This window comes from Lepus europaeus, chromosome 12, assembly GCF_033115175.1.
Source record: "Lepus europaeus isolate LE1 chromosome 12, mLepTim1.pri, whole genome shotgun sequence".
Classification (NCBI taxonomy): Eukaryota; Metazoa; Chordata; class Mammalia; order Lagomorpha; family Leporidae; genus Lepus; species Lepus europaeus.
In genome coordinates this window covers 96,540,314-96,559,497 of record NC_084838.1, presented here as the reverse complement: position 1 = coordinate 96,559,497, position 19,184 = coordinate 96,540,314, and the positions used below count along the sequence as shown (strand labels likewise).

General features: G+C 42.6%; 1 long non-coding RNA gene across 2 annotated transcripts; it reads right to left on the bottom strand.

Annotated features, from left to right (window-relative positions):
• Positions 1 to 5,003: 5,003 nt before the first annotated feature.
• Positions 5,004 to 17,052, bottom strand: LOC133772039 (uncharacterized). 2 transcript variants are annotated; one of them, XR_009867676.1, is made up of 3 exons: positions 16,748 to 17,052; positions 9,222 to 9,314; positions 5,004 to 8,836 (listed from the first exon to the last, which is right to left on the bottom strand). It is a non-coding gene; the product is annotated as an uncharacterized LOC133772039 (long non-coding RNA). The 2 variants fall into 2 exon arrangements; XR_009867677.1 differs by lacking the exon at positions 16,748 to 17,052 and adding an exon at positions 9,979 to 10,095.
• Positions 17,053 to 19,184: the final 2,132 nt, after the last annotated feature.

Sequence of the window (19,184 nt, the reverse complement as noted above, 5' to 3'; positions counted from 1 at the left end):
TTTTCAGAGTGACCCAGTGTAGTGAACGCCCATCCATGCCATTCCTTGATACTGAGACATGTTGGCAAGTGGGAAGTGGCTTTTAAGTTTGATTTTTTATGTCAAAAAGACAGAAAATACTGTGATTTTAGTGAATAATTGGCATGTCAAGAATGTCAGTAAAATAAAGCAGGCAGAGGTGATTAAGGTGCAGGGGACACAATGTGCAAGTCCCTGTCAGTTGAGATGTGACAGCAGAGGGTGTGGTCTCTGGCTCTATAATTTCCTTGCAAATGATTTTCTTTCAATGCTTGAGCTAAGTGCAGGTGCTCCTGACTTACAATGGCCTCATCACAATAAAACTATGTGAAGTTGAAAATACGAGGCTACTTCATGGAAAGTGCAATTGAAAAAGAATTCTACTTTGGCTTAAAGTATTTTGAAATTCATACACAGAAGAGGTATTCAAAAAGTTCATGCAAATGTATATTAAGAAAAACTATGCATAGATATCCAAAGTTTTTGGCACCCAAATTTTAATTTCATTTTTTCATGAAATTTTTGAATTATCCTAATATTTGATGAAGATGAATTTAATACAACTAACCTACCAACATCATAGCTTACCCACGCCCAACTTCAACATGGTCAGAAACTTATATCAGTCTACAGTCGGGCAAAATCATCTAACACAAAGACTATTTTATGATAAAGTGTTGACTGCCTCATGTTAGTTCTTGACTACGGGACTAGAAGTGACATGCAGAATGGTTGTATGGGTTTGTTTTCATACCCTTGTTAGATCAAAACGTTGTAAATAAGAGATGTCTGCATTCTCAACTGAGTAGGAGGACAAGAAAGACCCTCAAAGTGGGAGGTTCAGACAAGCAGCCCTGGGAGAGGGAACCCTGCTGTGGGGTGAAAAGTGCTCCTACCATGTATGTGTTGGGGAAAGCTGAACTAATTTCAATTATATGAAGAGGATTATCACATTTTACAAAAAAACTATCCCAGGACAGAAGGAAACATAAACCAATCTGATAAGGATGAACTTGCACAGATTTTTTTTTATTTAAGTTATATAAGTTTCATGCATTTCAAATATACAGATTTAGGAACATAGTGACACTCTCCCCCAACCTCCCTCCTACCCATGCTCCAACCCTTCCTCCTACTTCTCCTATTCCCACTCTTAATTTTTACAAAGGTCTATTTTCAGTTTACTTAATGATCATGTAGTTAATCCTACACTAAGCAAAAGAGTTCAACAAATAGTATGAAGAGAAAATTAATAAAACAAAACACTGTTCTTCAATGGAAGAAACAAGGGCTGTAAACAATCATCAAATCGCAAAACACCTATTTCACTCCAATACATTACATTTCAGGTACTCTATTACTAGTTACTACAGATTGGGGAAAACATATGATATCTGTCTTTTGGGGACTGGCTAATTTCACTACATATAATGGTTTCCACTTGTGTCCATCTTGTTGCAAAAGATAGGATTTCATTTTTTTTAAAAGCTGAGTAGCACTCCATAGTGTATATATACCAAAATTTCCTTATCTAGTCAACAGCTGATGGACATCTGGGTTGATTCCATATCTTAGCTATTGTGAATTGTGCAAGGATTTTTCATTTATTTTCTTTCAAATTTTTTAATCATTTTCATACTTATAAAAGTAATCACTTTATAGTTCTGGCTAAATCACTCTGCTTCAGTGAAGTGACAATTATTTTCCAAGAATCTGTGATCCTATTTTGATGAAGTGTTCTAACATTTTATTTAAAAAAAAACATTTATTTATTTATTTATTTGAAAGTCAGAGTTACACAGAGAGAGAGGAGAGGCAGAAAGAGAGAGAGAGAGAGGTCTTCCATCTACTGGTGCACTCCCCAGTTGGCTGCAACAGCCAGAGCTGCACCAATCTGAAGCCAGGAGCCAGGAGCCTCTTTCCAGTCCCCCATGCTGGTGCAGGGGCCCAAGGATTTGGGCCATTTTCTACTGCTATCTGGGCCACGGCACAGAGATGGAAAGGAAGTGGAGCAGCAGGTCTCAAACCGGTGCCCATATGGGATGCTGGTGCTTCAGGCCAGGGCATTAACCCAGTGCGCCACAGCGCTGGCCCTGCATTGTTGGTTTTAAACTCAAATGTTTACGGTAGATAAAATACACATTTTAAATAAAGGATGAAGCATTTACATCTTCCCCACTCTTGATTCATCCAAAATTCAAAAAATATTCATGAGAGTTATTATTTTTATGGTAGTGCTTTTGTTTGCATAAGTTCCACATATATCTGTTTTATAAGAGTCCACCATTGCAAATGTTTGCATAACTGAAAATACATACAGAATGCCTGGCTTCAAGAATCCCAATTTTACAAGGAGTGAATTAAATGTTCATTTCTTTGTATTTCACTTATTTGTATTTCCAGGAACATTGAGAGAATAAGTACTACTGATAGAATCCAATGTGGGGGCCTGCACTGTGGCATAGAGGGTGAAGTTCCCATATGGGTGCTGGTTTGAGTCGCAGCTCCTCCACTTCCAATCCAGCTCTCTGCTATGGCCTGGGAAAGCAGTGGAAGATGGCCCAAGTGCTTGAGCCCCTGCACCCATGTGGGAGATCGGGAGAAACTCCTGGCTCCCGGCTTTGAATTGGCCCAGCTCTGGACATTGTGGTCATCTTAAAAAAAAAAATCCAAATGTTCTTTGGCTGGGTTTCCTAGCCCGGAGAAATTTTCTAAATCTGTGATTGCCAGTTTTTTTTTTTTAACTTACTTATTTTGAAAGTCATAGTTACAGAGAAGGGGGGAGGAATAGAGGGAGAGAGAGACAGAGAGAGAGAGTGGTCTTTCATCTGCTGGTTCACTCCCCACATGGCTGCAACAACCAGGGCTGAATCAGGAGCCAGGAGCTTCTTCTGCGTCTCCCACAATGGTTGGCAGAGCATCAAAGTAGGAAAGAAGGAATTATATGTTTTTGTATGGAAAAAAATAAAACTCCATAAAATATTATATAGTTTTTTAAAAACTTTTATTTAGTAAATATAATTTTCCAAAGTCCAGTTTATGGATTACAATGGCTTTTTCCCCCCCATAACTTCCCTCCCACCTGCATCCCTCCCGTCTCCCACTCCCTCTCCCATTCCATTCACATCAAGATTCATTTTCAATTATCTTTATATACAGAAGATCGATTTAGTATATATTAAGCAAAGATTTCATCTGTTTGCACCCACACAGAACATAAAGTGTAAAATACTGATTCAGTACTAGTTATAGCATTAATTCACATTGGACAACACATTAAGGACAGAGATCCCACCTGAGGAGTAAGTACACATGACTCCTGTTGTTGACTTAACAATTTGACACTCTTGTTTATGGTGTCAGAAATCTCCCTAGGCTCTAGTCATGAGTTTCCAAGGCTATGGAAGCCTCTTGAGTTTGCTGACTTTGATCTTATTTAGGCAAGGTCATAGTCAAAGTGGAAGTACTCTCCTCCCTTCAGAGAAAGGTACCTCCTTCTTTGATGGCCCGTTCTTTCTACTGGGATCTCACTCACAGGGATCTTTCATTTAGGCTTTTTTTTTGCCAGAGTGTCTTGGCTTTCCATGCCTAAAATACTCTCATGGGCTCTTCAGCCATATCCGAACGCCTTAAGGGCTGATTCTGAGACCAGAGTGCTGTGAGTCTGCTGTGCATCCTGCTTTCCATGTTGGATAGTTCTCTCCCTTTTTAATTCTATCAGTTAGTATTAGCAGCCACTAGTCTTGTTTATGTGATCCCTTTGACTCTTAGACCTATCAGTGTGATCAATTGTGAACAGAAATTGATCACTTGGACTAGTGAGATGGTATTGGTACATGCAACCTTGATGGGATTGTATTGGAATCCCCTGGCACATTTCTAACTCCACCATTTGGGGCAAGTCTGATTGAGCATGTCCCAAATTGTACATCTCCTTCTTCTGTTATTCCCACTCTTATATTTAACAGGGATCACTTTTCAGTTAAATTTCAACACCTAAGAATAAATGTGTGTTAATTACAGAGTTCAACCAATAGTATATATTACATATGATTTTTAAAAATGATGTGTTATTTATTTGAAAGACAGAATTGCAAGAGAAAGGGAGGCAGAGAGAGAGAGGGAGCAAGAAAGGTCTTCCATCCGCTGGTTCACTCCCCAGATGGCCGCAACAGCCAGAGTTGCACTGATCCAAAGCCAGGAACCTGGAGCTTCCTCTGGGTCTCCCACCTGGGTGCAGGGGCCCAAGAACTTGGGCCATCTTCTACTGCTTTCCCAGGCCATAGCAGAGAGCTGAGTCAGAAGTGGAGCAACCAGGATTCAAACTGGTGCCCATACGGGTTGCCAGCATTGCAGGCAGTGGCTTTACCCTCTATGCCACAGCGCTGGCCCCTTAGATATGATTTATAAAATTGGTAATATTTCAGTAAAAACAACATTAAAAATAAGTAGCTTTTTAAACACCAACAATGATATTTAGAAAAAATCAGGACAGCAATCTCATTCATAATAGCTCCAAAAAATAATTCATCAAATAAATAACTAAACTCATCAAATAATTAAATAAGTTCAACCAAAAAAGTAAATGACCTCTAGAATGGAAATTACAAAACACTAACAAAAGAGATTTAAGTGGACACCACACACAATGGGAAGACTTTCCATATTCACAGATTGGAAGAATGTGGTTTCCATGTCCACACTAATCAAAGCAATTTACAGATGCAATACCAATGAGATTCACAGAGATCTTTAAAACACCTAAATTTTTTATAGACCTACAAAAGATCCTGGATAGCCAAAGCAATTCTAACCAAAAAAGAACACTACCAGGGCTATTTTAATACCTGACATCAAAAAATACTAAAAACATATAGCAACCAAAATAGCATGATATTGGCATAAAAATAGACACAAAGATTGATGGAACAGAATAGACAACCCAGAGATAAATCTATGTATTTATAGACAAATCCTTTATATATATATATATATATATATAAACCAGCAACAACCTGCATAGGAGATAAGGTCTCATCGATAAATGGTGCTGAGAAAACTGAATATCTGTACAAAGGAGAAATAAAGTCAACTTCTTTCACTCTCCATATGCACATTCAATTAAAAATGGATCAAAGACTTATATGTAACACAGGAAGTATTGAAAGAACTAAAAGAAATCATAGGGAAAATGCTTCAGGACATTGGTCTGGGCAAATATTATTTGTATTAGTCCCTAAAAGCACAGGCAACAGTCAACAGAGTGAAGACATACAGAATTGGAGGAATATTTGAAAGCTATTTATCTAACAAGGAATTGATGTTCAGAATATATAAGGAACACAAAGAACTCAGCAGAAAAAAAAAGTTCTGTTTTAAAAATGGATGCATGACCTGAATTGATATTACCCAAAATAGATATACAAATGTCCAACAACTCTTTGAAAATGCTTAACATTACTAATCATCACAGTTATACAAATCAAATCTACAAAGAGATATCACTACATCTCAGTCAGAATGGCTGTTATCACACAAGAAAAACTGAATGCTGACAAAGAAGGGAAGAGAAGGCAACACTCACTGCTAGTGGCAATGTAAATTAGCACAGCTATTAGGGACATAGTATAGAACTGGCTTTAAAAACTAATTAGGGACAGGCATTGTGGCAGAGGGCATACAGGCATTGCCTATGATGCCAACATCTTTATGGACACCAGATGGTGCCCCAGCTGCTCTACTTCCAATCCTGCTCCCTGCAAATGTCCTTGGAAAAGCAGCAGAAGATGGGGTAATTGTTTTGGCCCCTGCACCCACTTGCTGGTTCACCGCAGAACTATTTAGAACAGGTAAGATATAGAACCCATGTTGGTGTTCATCAGTGGATGAAAGGATAAAGAAAACACATGAGTTACAAACACCTGTAGTGAATGCAAATGTCTAGTCGGTGGTTAAGCTGTTGCTACCATGGCTTCTGGCTTCCAGCTAGTGCACAGCCAGAGAAGAAGCAGGGGATAGCTCAAGTGCATGGATCCCTGCCACTCACATGGGAATCCAGCGCTTAGTGCCCGGCTCCCAGCTTCTATCTGGTTCAGCCCAAGTACGGGGATTTGAGGACAGCCAATAGATGGGCATTCTGTGTGTCCAAGTGTCTGCCTGCCTATCTCTGTCCCCTCTACCTGTCAAAAAATCAACACACTCCCAAAACAAAACAAAACAAAACACAGCACTCACAGGCAGACACATAGAATGGAAAATCTAATATATTTTAAACTGAATAAGATAAAAACAGAACATCAAAACTTTTGAGATGTAACTAAATCTCATAAAGTGAAGTTTGTCCTTTTAATGAACGAGTAAAACAGGCAAGGATCTGAAAACCAATGATCTCTGAATCTTCCATAAGTTAGGAAAAAGGAGTAATTAACTAGATGAAGAAGGATAAAAAGTGTAAGAATAAACAAATAAAACAAAAATTTACAAAGCATGAAAGAAGGAAAGCGAGACAATAGCAACCATGGACACAAAACATGGACGCATCAGAGATCGTCAAAGGCAGTGGGAAAATGCTGGCTTCTGTTCTTTGAGGGTTTCTATGTTCGTAGGGATTTCATAGAGGATAGAATTCCAGTAAGATCTGGATCTGAGTTAACAGTGTAGAAACAATGTCAATTTCCTACTTTTGACAATGGACTATGATTATGCACAAAATTGTCATGGGGTTAAAACAGGTGTTGGTGACACCAAGAACTCTTCAAAAACTATGTCCGTGACTCTTGTGATTTATAAACTATTTCCAAATACAAGTTATTTATTAAAATTACAATAGTTGAATGTGAGTGAATATTATGGACACATATTACATAGGTCAGAAAGTTGGATCTTAGGGCTGGCGCTGTGTCTTAGCAGGCTAAGCCTCTGTCTGCAGTGCTGGCGTCTCATATGTGTGCCACCTCGTGTCCTGCCTGCTCCTCTTCTGATCCAGGGGAAGATGAAATGAGATCAGCAGTGAGGCAGCAGAACTGCGCACATTTCTTCTTCTTTTAGGAAGGTTCTTTGTCTTTTGCACGATCCAGTTCTTCAGTGAATTGCATGATGCCCATCTGCATTGGGAAGGGCTACCTGCTTTACTGAATCCACCAGTGAAAATGCTAATCTCATCTGAAAACACTTTCTCAAACATGCCTAGAAGTAATGTTTAATCCCATGGACCAATCAGGTTGACACACATTATTACCATCACAGAAACAGCCTTTTGTCACTGGTACACAGAGGCAGGGGGGTTCAGTATCAAGTGAGGAGGACCAATGGAGACCTTTGCTGAACTGAACCTCACTGATGTGAACATGTGTTTTCCAGTTTCAAGCTCCCTCCTAAATTGGGAGTGTGCTGATAAGCATTGGCTTGCTGTGTCAACCACACACCCTATGGTAATAGCTTCAAAAATGGTCATTTACACGCCTTCTCTAGTCTACATCACAGCAAAACATCACTTGGTTTGATTCCTGGCTGCTCCACTTTTTTTAAAATTTATTTATTTACTTGAAATTCACAGTTACATACACACACACACACACACGCAGAGAGACAGAGGAGAGAGAGAGAGAGAGAGATCTTCCATCTGCTGGCTCACTCCCCAACTGGCTGAAACGGCTGGAGCTGCACCGATCCGAAGCTAGGAGCCTCCCCCAGGTGTCCCACGTGGGTGCAGGGGCCAAGAACCTGGGTCATCCTCTACTGCTTTCCTAGGCCATAGCAGAGAGCTGGATCGGAAGTGGAGAAGCCAGGACTTGAACCAGCGCCCATATGGGATGCCAGCACTGCAGGTGGCAGCTTAACCCACTATGCCACAGCGCCAGCCCCATGCTCCACTTCTGATCCAGCTCCCTGTTAATGTGCCTGGGAAAGCAGAGGAGGATGGCTCAAGTGCTTGTGCCCCTGAACTCACGAGGGAGACCCGAAAGAGGCTCCTGGTTCTTGACTTCTGTCTGGCCCAGCCCTGGCTGTTTTGGCCATTTGGGGAGTGAATCAGCAGATGGAAGATCTCTCTCTCTCTCTCTCTCTCTCTCTCTCTCTCTCTCTAACTCTGCCTTTCAAATCAAATAAATGAAATCTTAAAAAAGATAACCATAGTTCCCTGCTTTCCTCCCTCACTCAAAAACCCTGTTTCCTTGTTTCTTTCCTTTAATGTTTGCAATAACATGTTTTCAACTTACTCTATGATCACAGGCTTAATGCACAATTAACCATAATGTTCAACAACTAAAAAGTAGAAAGACCACTGTTCCACAGGAATATAGACAGGGCTATAAACAACAACCAATTCATAAGATGTCAATTTCACTCCTACATTGTTTTTTGGATTCTATGTCGGAGAAAATATATGATATTTGTCTATCTGGAACTGGCTTATTTCCCTAAGCTTGATGGTCTCCAATTGCATGCATTTTGTTGCAAAAGAAAGATTTCAACCTTTTTTGTGACTGAGTAGTATTCCACGGTGTATATACACTACATTTTCTTTATCCAGTCCTTAGTTATTATGGACATGTGGGTTTAGTCCACATCTTAGCTAATGTGAATTCAACTGCTATAAACATATGGGTGCAAATAACTTTTCATATGTTGATTTCCTCTCCTTTGGGTAAATTCCCAGGAGTGGGATGGCTGGGTCATATGTTAGATATTTGCAGATTTCTGAAGAATCTCCATACTGAATTCCATCAAAGTTGTACTTGTTTACCCGTTGGCCTTGAATTAGTCCCTCCTCCCTGTCTTCTCTCGGTAACGCAGTGGACAACTAGAAGCCTGTGTAATCCTGAGAGATGGTGGAACAAACACAAATCCAGAAGTCACAACAGTACACAAAATGTGCCAGTTTCACTAACTGCTTTCCCATATGTTGAAAACCTCTTTCACATTCAGAAACTAGATGTCGCAAAACTAATACTCATTTCCCATCCTACGCCCTATTGCATACACAGTAACCCAAACTGCAGGGTACTTATGGGAAAGCGGTGTCCCCAAGCGCCCCAGTAGGAAGCCAGCAGCCTTTTGCAGCTCCTTCCCTCTCCCCTTGTCACCAAGAAACACTGCAGACAGGACTCGGCCTCTCACAGCGCGGCCTGACAAGTTCATTCCCGGAAGACGACAGGACACAGAACTTGCAGCAAAAAGATATTCACAATGGGATGGTTCCTTACCTCCGCATTTAACACCCGCGGGGCACTTCATAGAGAGACGACTCAAAGACTCACTGTGTCCTACACTTCGCAGCAGCATCGCAGGACCAGCACCTAGGAACAACAGCTGGAGTTTGAAAGTGTCTTCGGCAGGGGAACAGGCTGACCTGCCTACAAGCTTCTCTCAGTCCACACAGTGGGCCCTGCTGCTCAACCTTGCAGAACACAATCCTTTGTAGGAACTCGAACACAGCATGTGCAAAACGCGTCTCACACTAACAGTACACTCGTCACGCATCACCAACCTCCGGAACACCCAGAGAGAGAGGGATGATGCCTACCTGGGTTCCTCTGTCCCCTTAAACACAAAGTAAAAACGAAAATGCACAGCACGAGGGCACGGTCAACCCCGCCTCAGATCAGCGCCGGGGCGTGGAGCTCGTCGCCTCTCCTTCCCGAACCTGTGCACAGCGAGCACCGCGCACCCACTCGAGAGGGGCCCGGCCACTCCCGCAAACGGACGGAGAGGGATTTGCACACGGTGTTATGTGACCAGGTGCACTTTCAGCCCGGATCCCGCACTGCAACACCTCAGGAGAGAGCAGGCCGTGCACGCAGGTCCTCGGCGCCCGCAGCACCCGCACACGAGTGAGGCCCACAACGCACATGCAGGGCGGCGCCATCATCACAGGACAACGTGACTGACCTGGGGGTCCGGGGCAGGAGGACTCAGCCGCCTGAGGGCCAGTACCGCCCAGCGTCGCGGGGCTCCGCTTACCTTAGAGGCCTCGGTCCACTCCCGGACAGCCGGGAGAGCCTGTCCAACAAGGCCGAGGCGGGCACCCAGGACCCGGATCGGGGGCCAGTCTCGCATTCGGAGCCCCGGGGCTCCTTGGGGCGCTCGAAGGTCCTCTCAGGCCGGCTGGACTCCAGCAACCGCCATTGGGCCTGCGCGGCCGCGCCCTGGCGGCTCAGGGGCTTCGCGTGGGCCGCGCAGGCCTGGACCCCGGGTGGCGGGAAAGCGGGAGGTGTGCGCTGCCTCCAGCCCCGGCCGCGCGGCGGGCAGCCGAGGGGGGTTCTGGGTGGCCGAGGAGCACGAGCTGTCCAGTCACTCAGCGCCGCCCCTCCTGTGCGAAGAGCGGGAGCGTCTCCTGGCGCCCTCTGCCGCGGCCTCTGAAGGGGTCTCTGGGGGTGGGGGGTTTCCGTGGAGGTGTGGAAGGAGGTCTCTGTGGAGATCTGAGAGGGAGTCTCAGAGTTACCGAGGGTGGAGGCTCTAACAAGTCCCTGGGGGCAGGGCCTGGGGCATGGCGGGTACCCGATCCAGCTCCCTGCCAATATGCCAGGGAAAGCAGCAAATGACGGCCCAAGCACTTGCTCCTCCACCCACGTGGGAGATGGGGAAGAAGCCCCCGGCTCTTGTCTTCAGTTGTGCCCAGTTTCCGCCATTGCAGAAGTTTAGGGAGTAAACCTATTCATGAAGATCCCTCTCTCTCCCCCTCTCTCTCTGCCTCTCTGCTTTTCACATAAATTAATTAATTAAAAACAAAAAGAGGTCTTGCTATGGTTCCTAGGGTTTCCTGGGGAGTTCTCTCTGGGGATCTCAAAAGTAGTGTCTGTCCGCTGGTCTCCCTGCACCTCGTGGAGGACAGGGTATGGGCAGTCAGAGGGCATGGAGCTGGTTGCATCTGGTTCTCTTCTAGTCTGTAGGATTTGTTCCCTCACTACCTCTCCCCCTACCACACCTCCTGGAACCTGACTCCCCAGGCTCTGAAGGGATGCAGCAGCCACCAGGCTCTCGAGGGGTCTGGGGCCTCTCCTCCAGGTCCTGGATCCACTCTTCCTGCTTGGGCCCACCCTGAGAGCTTCTTTGGTTTGGTGCCCAGGCAGGACCTGGCTCAGCCAGGTCCCACATGCAGGATCGTGAGAGACACCGGCAGGCCCTGCCTATTGTCATCTGCCTCTGAGCCCTGTCCCTGCCCAAGGCTCCCTACTATGGGAAGACACTTGGGTGTGGGATGGGGGCTGTAAGGACCGCCGGTCCTGCATGCTGCAGAGAACGGAAAACATGGAAGCAATCCCACCCCTTTTTCCTACTTTGAAGGCTCTCTGCTTTCCCATATCAATGAACCCAGGAAAGAGGAACATCACACTGCAAGCAGAGCCAGTCTAAGTGTGTGTAAATATGTATGTACGTGTGTTACACATTTGTGTGTTGTACGCTGTGTCCATATGGGAAAATATTTCAAGGAATTTTATTCAAATTGACCCCCAGATAAATGACTGCTCACATGAATTAAAACTGTTAACATTATAGTAATTAACGCAGATCCCTTTTAGTTCATGTAACTTAAGTACATCTTTGATGAACATGCTTTTGGTAAAAAATTCACAACTCTTAGCGTATACTTTTGCCTGGGTTTGCCAGCCATGCAGGGTTATATTCATCTCTGTTATATGTTGAAGGCTGTAAAAGTATAAATATTACCTAACAACAAATACAGGATGGGGGGGTGCATGGAAGTGTCCATTGCCTCCTGTGCCAAGTGCAGCAATTTAAAGTTAAAGGTGGCCAGCGCCACGGCTCATTAGGCTAATCCTCCGCCTGCGGCGCCAGCACCCCGGGTTCTAGTCCCGGTCAGGGTGCCGGATAATGTCCCGGTTGCTCCTCTTCCAGTCCAGCTCTCTGCTGTGGCCTCGGGAAGGCAGTGGAGGATGGCCCAAGTGTTTGGGCCCTGCACCTGCATGGCTTCGGATCAGCGCAGCGCGCTGGCCGTAGCAGCCATTTGGGGGGTGAACCAACGGAAGGAAGACCTTTCTCTCTGTCTCTCTCTCTCTCACTGTCTAACTCTACCTGTCAATAAATAAATAAAGTTAAAGGTTTTTCCTTGACAAAGAAAAATCTTGAAATGATGACTATCCTTGTCTAATATTTTCAAAAGAAACCTAGGTTCAGTGGTCAAAAATAAAAAAAATGAGGTGAATATTTATGGAATATTGACTAACTGACTTCTCACATAACTTAAAGTCATAAAATTATACCCTGATGGCTACTTGTGAGTGATTTCTAAGTAAGCAAAGATATTGACGGCACTATCTGCTAAACATAAAGGACTCTTGGTTTCTTACAGTGTATAGGAAAGACAATGTATTTGATTCTATTAATAAAGACATCCTATTATAGCAATAAATTCCTGGTATATAGCAAAGTATTCAATATTGTTCTGTTCCTGAATCCTCAGGAGAAATTAAGGTTATTAACAATGTAAAAATCTAATATTTGTAATTCTAAATGAAAACAAGAAAATCAACATGTGGCTTTGATTAGAAAACAATAAAGAAGGCAAATACATTCTTTTAATTTTGTCTAAATTCAGAGCTTTCTTAAGTGAACATTTCAAAGTGTACACTTACAGAATTAAATAAAACCAAAACAGAAAGAAACCAGAAAATTGTGCAGAGAGAAGCAAGGGAAGTTACTGTAAAAGGATGTATTTTGGATGAGGAGATTTACTGAGACAATGATTATTTATTATATGTGAAAGAATTTTGGATATATAATAATTTTTTGTGCTAAACTAGAATGACATTGATTGTTCCAGAATGGAAGTAATAAAGAGGGCAGAAGAAATAAACAGGGCAGAAGTAAAGGCTTTAGTAGGTAAAAAGCCTATCATGTAAAGTCTGTAGAGGACAAATTTTATGAAAAAAGCTTTATGTGTGGTCAAGTTGACTGTAGTTAGAAGAAAATTGCATATATGTTTTTGAAAAACTGAGCATTAACTTGTGAATATAAAACCAGAATATAATTCTCTGTTCTTTTTCATTGTTACTTTTTCAGTAGCAGAGAGAGACAGGTGGAGCTGTCAACACCAGCTTTATTCCCTTAATGACTAAAATGGCTGGGGGTTCCAAGCCAAGAGTGGAAAACTAAATCCAAATCTTCCAAAGAGGTGGCAGCAGCCAAACTGTTTGAGCTATCACCACCACCTCCTAGGTCCACACTAGGAGAAAGCTGGGATCAGGAGCAGCAGGTGGGATTTAAACCCAGGTGCCCCAATGGGGGACGCAGACACCTCCACCAACACCTGCACCACTAACTCAAATGTTTAAAGCAAAAAGTTTTTTAAAATTTTGACATAGTTTTAGGAGATTGTGACAGACTCTGATTTCTAATTCTGAAATGTTTGTGAGTATTGTAACCATCTTCTGTACTACATCTTTTCTATTTCACAGTTGCCATTAGTTGATGAACCTCTCACTCAACTTTTTAGTCATCTCCCTTTCTAACCTGTTTTTAAAACCTAACTCTAACCCTGACATTGCAACCTGATTATATAAATTGTTGGTCATAAAGTCCTGGGATAATTCAATTCTTTACTCTTGGTTTCTTTTGAGCCTTTTGAGTTCTGTGTAACCAATTTCAGATGTTTTTACTTTTTCCAGGAGTTGTGCTTTGTCCTGCACAAGGCATTGATTTTCTTGTTTATATTCTAATATGATGTACACACATAACCTTCCACACACGCTCTTCCAGTGTCTACCTACAAGTACCTTTTCTTCATCAATTTTGACTTCCAAGTTATCTAAGCAGACTTCATATAAGGAGAAGCAATCTCACTGCATGTGATTTTAACTTATCTTGCTAACTGGCCTAGGGAAAATATTTTTTCAAGATAATTTCTCTTGGGTTGTTTTGATCACTTAGGAAAACTAGCTAAGTTGGGGAAAATGTTGGACACAGCAGTTGGACACGTGCACCCCATACTAGCGTGCCTGAGATGGAATACTGCCTCCACTTTCCACTCCAGATTTCTGTTAACGGGCGCCCTGGTGTGCAGCAGGTGATGGTGCAGGTCGCTGAAGCTCTGCCTCTCATAAGGGAGTCCGTATGAAAGTTTCTAGCTTCTGTCAAGCACTGCCTTTTGTTGTGGACACTTGGGGAGTGAATCAATGGATGAGAAATCTGTTCTCTCTACATCTTTGCTTTTCAAATAAGTCAAATAAACATTTTTTTTTTTTACACTTGATCCTAGTCAAAAGGCCAAGAAGCAAATTTTTTTTTAAAAAAATTGGTAAGGATTTTTCATTTATTTGCTTCTAAATCTTTTAATCATGCACATACTTATAAAAGTAATAACTTCACAATTCTCATTAAATCACTCTGATTCAGTGAGTGACCATTATTTCAAAGTGATCTGTGGTCCTATTTTGAAGACGTGTTCTAACACTTTTTGATATTTATGTTATGTCTCCCCGAGATAGAGGTTCTAAGATAAGAATTTTTGACAGTGAGATTCTCCAGTTGGGCCCCTGGAGAACTTCCACAGGGTACCTCTCATCTATAGAGGTCATAAACTAATCAGGTTTATTTGGTATGTTGGGTTGCATTGGAATTGCTGTTTGAGTTTTACATATTTATACACACACACACAGATGTTAATATAAATGTTCTCAATTTTATAGGAAATTTGTATAAATTTGATGGTCCTGTCAGTCACGATTACTGTCTTGAAATGTTATACCCAATGGAAATGACTGAATTTCCTTGTCAATTTCTGAAATGTCTCCACCATCATCTACAGATATGATACTTTTCTAAAAGCACTTGCAATCAGATTCATGGGAAAGCCTCTAACAAGTACTCTGGAATACAGGTTTCTGCTAACTTCAAGATCAATGAACAAAACAAAAATTCCAGAATGCTAATGAATAAACTAGTGGGTTCATGAAACTTCCAACAATAATAAGAATAGGAATAATTAATTCTGTGAAGTTAAGGGAACTGAACAATTGTATGGCTGTTTATGTATGTATGTATGTATATATAATACATATATATTTATTTCAAGCACTGTTGGTTTTAAATTTAAGTGTTTTCAGTGCTTAAAATAAGGAAATTTCTTAAGCCATCTATATGGTAGATATATAACAAAATATAAAATATGGTATATTTTATATAAGATATAAAATATCTTAAATATATAAGATATAAGTATCTTATATAAAATATATAAGATATAAAATATGGTAGATAAAATACACTTCATAAAATAAAGGTGGAAGCATTTACTTTTTCTCTCCATACTTGATTCATCCACAATTCAAAAACTATTCTTGAGAATTATTATTTTCATAGTAGTATGGTAACAATGTAAACACAACAGACAACATGTGCACACACAGAACACATACATAACAAGACAGAATAAAGCAGTTTCTGTAACAGCTTTATAACAGTCTTTAGCTGCTTTTAAAAATTATCATCAATTGATTAGAATTACTTCTTGCTCTTAGTAACCTGAATTAAGCATACTTTTTCTCAGCTAGAAACTGAAGGGGAAAAAAAAACTTTATTTGAGCATTTAATTTGGAAAATAACTCTAGTACCCATAAAGGGTTGGACATTTTCATATGTAAAAAAAATCATATCTTCCCTTCAGATTCAGTTGGCACTCTAATAGAGAGACGCTTTTTTGTTGTATTATTCCTATGACTTCTTGTTCCCCACTGTCAACTGCATTGGGACATCTGTGGGAGTTTACAACAGGTTTTAAGAGATCAGGGTGTCCCTGGGCCTCCGCTCTACATCCGGATTGAGGTGGAGCTGTAGCTTCAGCATTTTCTAAATTAGGAGGTACTCCTATCATGTTTCCTTGGGCATCGATTCCCAAAGACACAGTTGTCAGAATGTTTAGGTATTTAAAAGGTTACTTTCTGCACCATCTATTTCTTCCTGGGCTTCACTGTCTGAAGCAGAGCAAATTTTGCTTCCTTTCTTTTGAACTCCTTACCAGATTCCTAATTATGTGACAACAAAAAAGCTTGTACAAAAGGTATTTCATCCCATTTGCCTAATCTCTGACAGAACCTCAATAGGATAGCATAACAGTTCAGAGATCCACTTGATGGCCACCTTTCTTTAAAATCTAGCACATACATGGGCTATGCGGTATCACAACAAAACACCATTTTCTTCTTAGTCATAGGATCATAACTGCTCGCCACTTGGATAGCCAATTCACGAAAGACCAGGGTTGGTAAGGGAAAAAAAAGTTTATTCCAAGAAGCCGGCATCATAGGGAAAGCGAGCGCTCTTGATCCAAAAGGTGCTCTTTCCACCCAACACGCCAGTAAGCGGGGCTTTTAAAGGACAAGAGCAGCGTCAGGGGCCGGCTGGAAATAAAATGGGTCCATTTAATTGATAAATGCACGGTGTCAGCCAGGAGGATGCTTCTTAAAAATGGGGCTCAGCCTAGTTGGTTAGAGGCTTCATTGTTAACTCGGCCACAAATCCATTCTAAATCACAACCACCCACCATGGGCGCCTGTAATTCTTATGCAAACGTTGCCAGGCACAAGGTGGCTCACCATATGAGTAATAGGGTTTTGTTATATAAAACACAAAAAGGAAAAGGAAGATGCCTTTATCACGGTTACAATCTATCTCGCTCTGCAACTCTGCTTTTTCAAATAATCTTCAAAAAAGATATAAACAGTTAGTGCAACCCCACTGAAATTGTCAACTTCAGTAGGAGAGGATGGCCGACCTGAGGCGAGGCCCGGGAGACGACCCGGGCCCGGCGCTGCGGCGGTTCCTCGGGTCGCGTCTCCAGAGCCGCAGGGGCCGCTGCACCCCGGCCGGCTCGCCACGCGGGCCTCTCTCGTCTTCCTCAGCTCCCGGCCTCGGCCGTGGAACGCGAGACTTCACGCCAGCGCCATTCTCACAGCAGGTAAACCTGTCCTCACTGCGGAGGCTACGACCTCACAGACACCTCCCCCACCCCGAGCCCTGGGCTTTTTGCCGCCTCCGGAGCCCAACAATAGCGCCGGAGACAGGCAAACGGGGGGATCCGTGAGGTGGCGACCAAAGCGGGCTCCGCCCTCAGGCGGTAGGCTCAGAACAACCAGCCGCTAAGCCTTGCAGCCCAGGGCTCTGCGCATGCGCGCAGGGGGCTGGCGGCCAGGGGCGCTCCGCGCGCATGTGCAGAATCCGGGTCTCACAAACCTCGCAGCGTGTGCGTGGCCTCAGGCCCAGTTGGCATCTGGCTACGTCCTGGGGACGTTTTGTCAAAGGAAAGCGTTCGCTGCGCGGAAAGCGGTTTCACGTTTCGGACTGGAGTAGCAGGGAGCTTCGGGATGCTGAAGACTCGCCCCAGAGAACACCCCCTGGGCACTGGAAATCTCCTGATCCCTCAGTTTAAGACCCTGCCCCATCTCTCTGGATCCCATCTGGTCTTCATGGGAATTTAGCAGGTGGATTCACAAAAGGCTCTGTTCATGATTCCAGACGTGTGGCCGTGTGCCATCAAATGCATACTTAGGAGCCAAGCCCATTGCATGCAGAAGAAATACAAGCACATTTCTACAGGGCTCCTACCGCTCCCTCTTTGGCCCATGCGTGCCTTTGTTCATTTTTATTTATTTCATTGTCTCCCCCAGTTGAACCTTTAATCAAGCTGCAATTTATTTTGGAGCCTTGTGTAACATTTAAGAACTTTTAAGGAAAAAAAAAAATGTTTACCTGTGCCAAACAGTTCATTCTTTGCCACCAAGTTAAAATCTAATTTTATCTAACTTTAAGTTCATAAGAGATACGGTGTTATTAGGCTGTTAGTAAAAGTTTAAGCTAGCTGGAATTCTCACAACCCTGTAAAATAACTATTATTTCTTTTAACTGTCAGCTTCATAGGCCCACCTTCCAGGGACGTTTTCATCCTGGGACCAGGGCACATGATAAAGACTCCAGGCAGGGAGACAGCCTAATGGCATAGCAGGTAAAGCCTCTGTCTGCAACACCAGCATCCCATGTAGGCACCAGTTGGAGTCCCTGCCACTCCACTTCCAAGCCAGCTCCCTGCTAATGCACCTGGGAAAGTAACAGTATTGCCCAAGTGTTTGGGCCCCTGCACCAATATGGGAGACCAGGCTGAAGCTCCTGGCTCTTGGATTAGGGCTGACCCAGCTGAGGCCATTGAGGCCATTTGGGGAGTGAACAGATGGATGGAAGATCTCCCTCTCTCTCTCTCTTCCTCTCTTTCTCTGAAACTTGGCCTTTTAAATAAATACATTAAAAAAAAAAAAAAAGACTGCAGCCAGTTTGTATATCCAATTGAGGTACCACTCCCTATATCATAAAAGAAGATGCCAGTGGGAAGAGGTTTCATGTTGCCATGGATCATGCTTAGAGGCTCTGCTCTCTTTTTTCTCTCTTTCGCTCTTTCATGAGCATCTCTTTGGTCCACTGATTTGGGTATTTGTGTGTTTGTGGCCCACATATGCATCTGATTGTACATTTATTTCCTCGCTGTTAAACAAATTCTATTCCTATTTATTCAGGTTACTAGTGTCTACTTAGAATTTTGATCTCCATGTAAGAATGTATGTTTGAAATGAAGATGGTCCTGCCAATGTCACACATATGATTTTTTTCTTTTTGAGCTTTTCATTCTATTGTATTGGATGGTCTGCTTCTTGCATCAATATTCCACTACTTTAACTTCTTTATCTGTAAGTATACAACATTTTGATACTCATTACAGTTCCAAAGTTATTCTTCCTTATTCATCGTTTTTGTCGTTCATTTGACAATGCATACCTGTACATTAGTTGAGAACTTGTAAACACTGTGTCGAGTTAAAAAGAATGCTTAGTGAGATCTTTATTGTAATTGAGTTAGGAGAATTAATTTTAACTGAGACTCAACTTCTTGAATCAGTCTCTCCAGGGGAATTTTATGTCTTTCAATCACTTTATGTTTGATTTATTAAAGAATTTATTTATTTATTTATATGAAAGCATCAGAAGGAAGGGGAGACAAAGAGAAAAATCTAGCATCTTCCAGTTCATTCCCTACATGCCCACAACAGCCAGTGATGGACCAGGCCAAAACCAGGAGCCAGGAGCTCCATCTGGGTCACCCACATGAGCATAGGAGCACAAGCCCTTGAGCTGTCATCTGCTGCGTTCCCAGGTGCATTAGCAGGA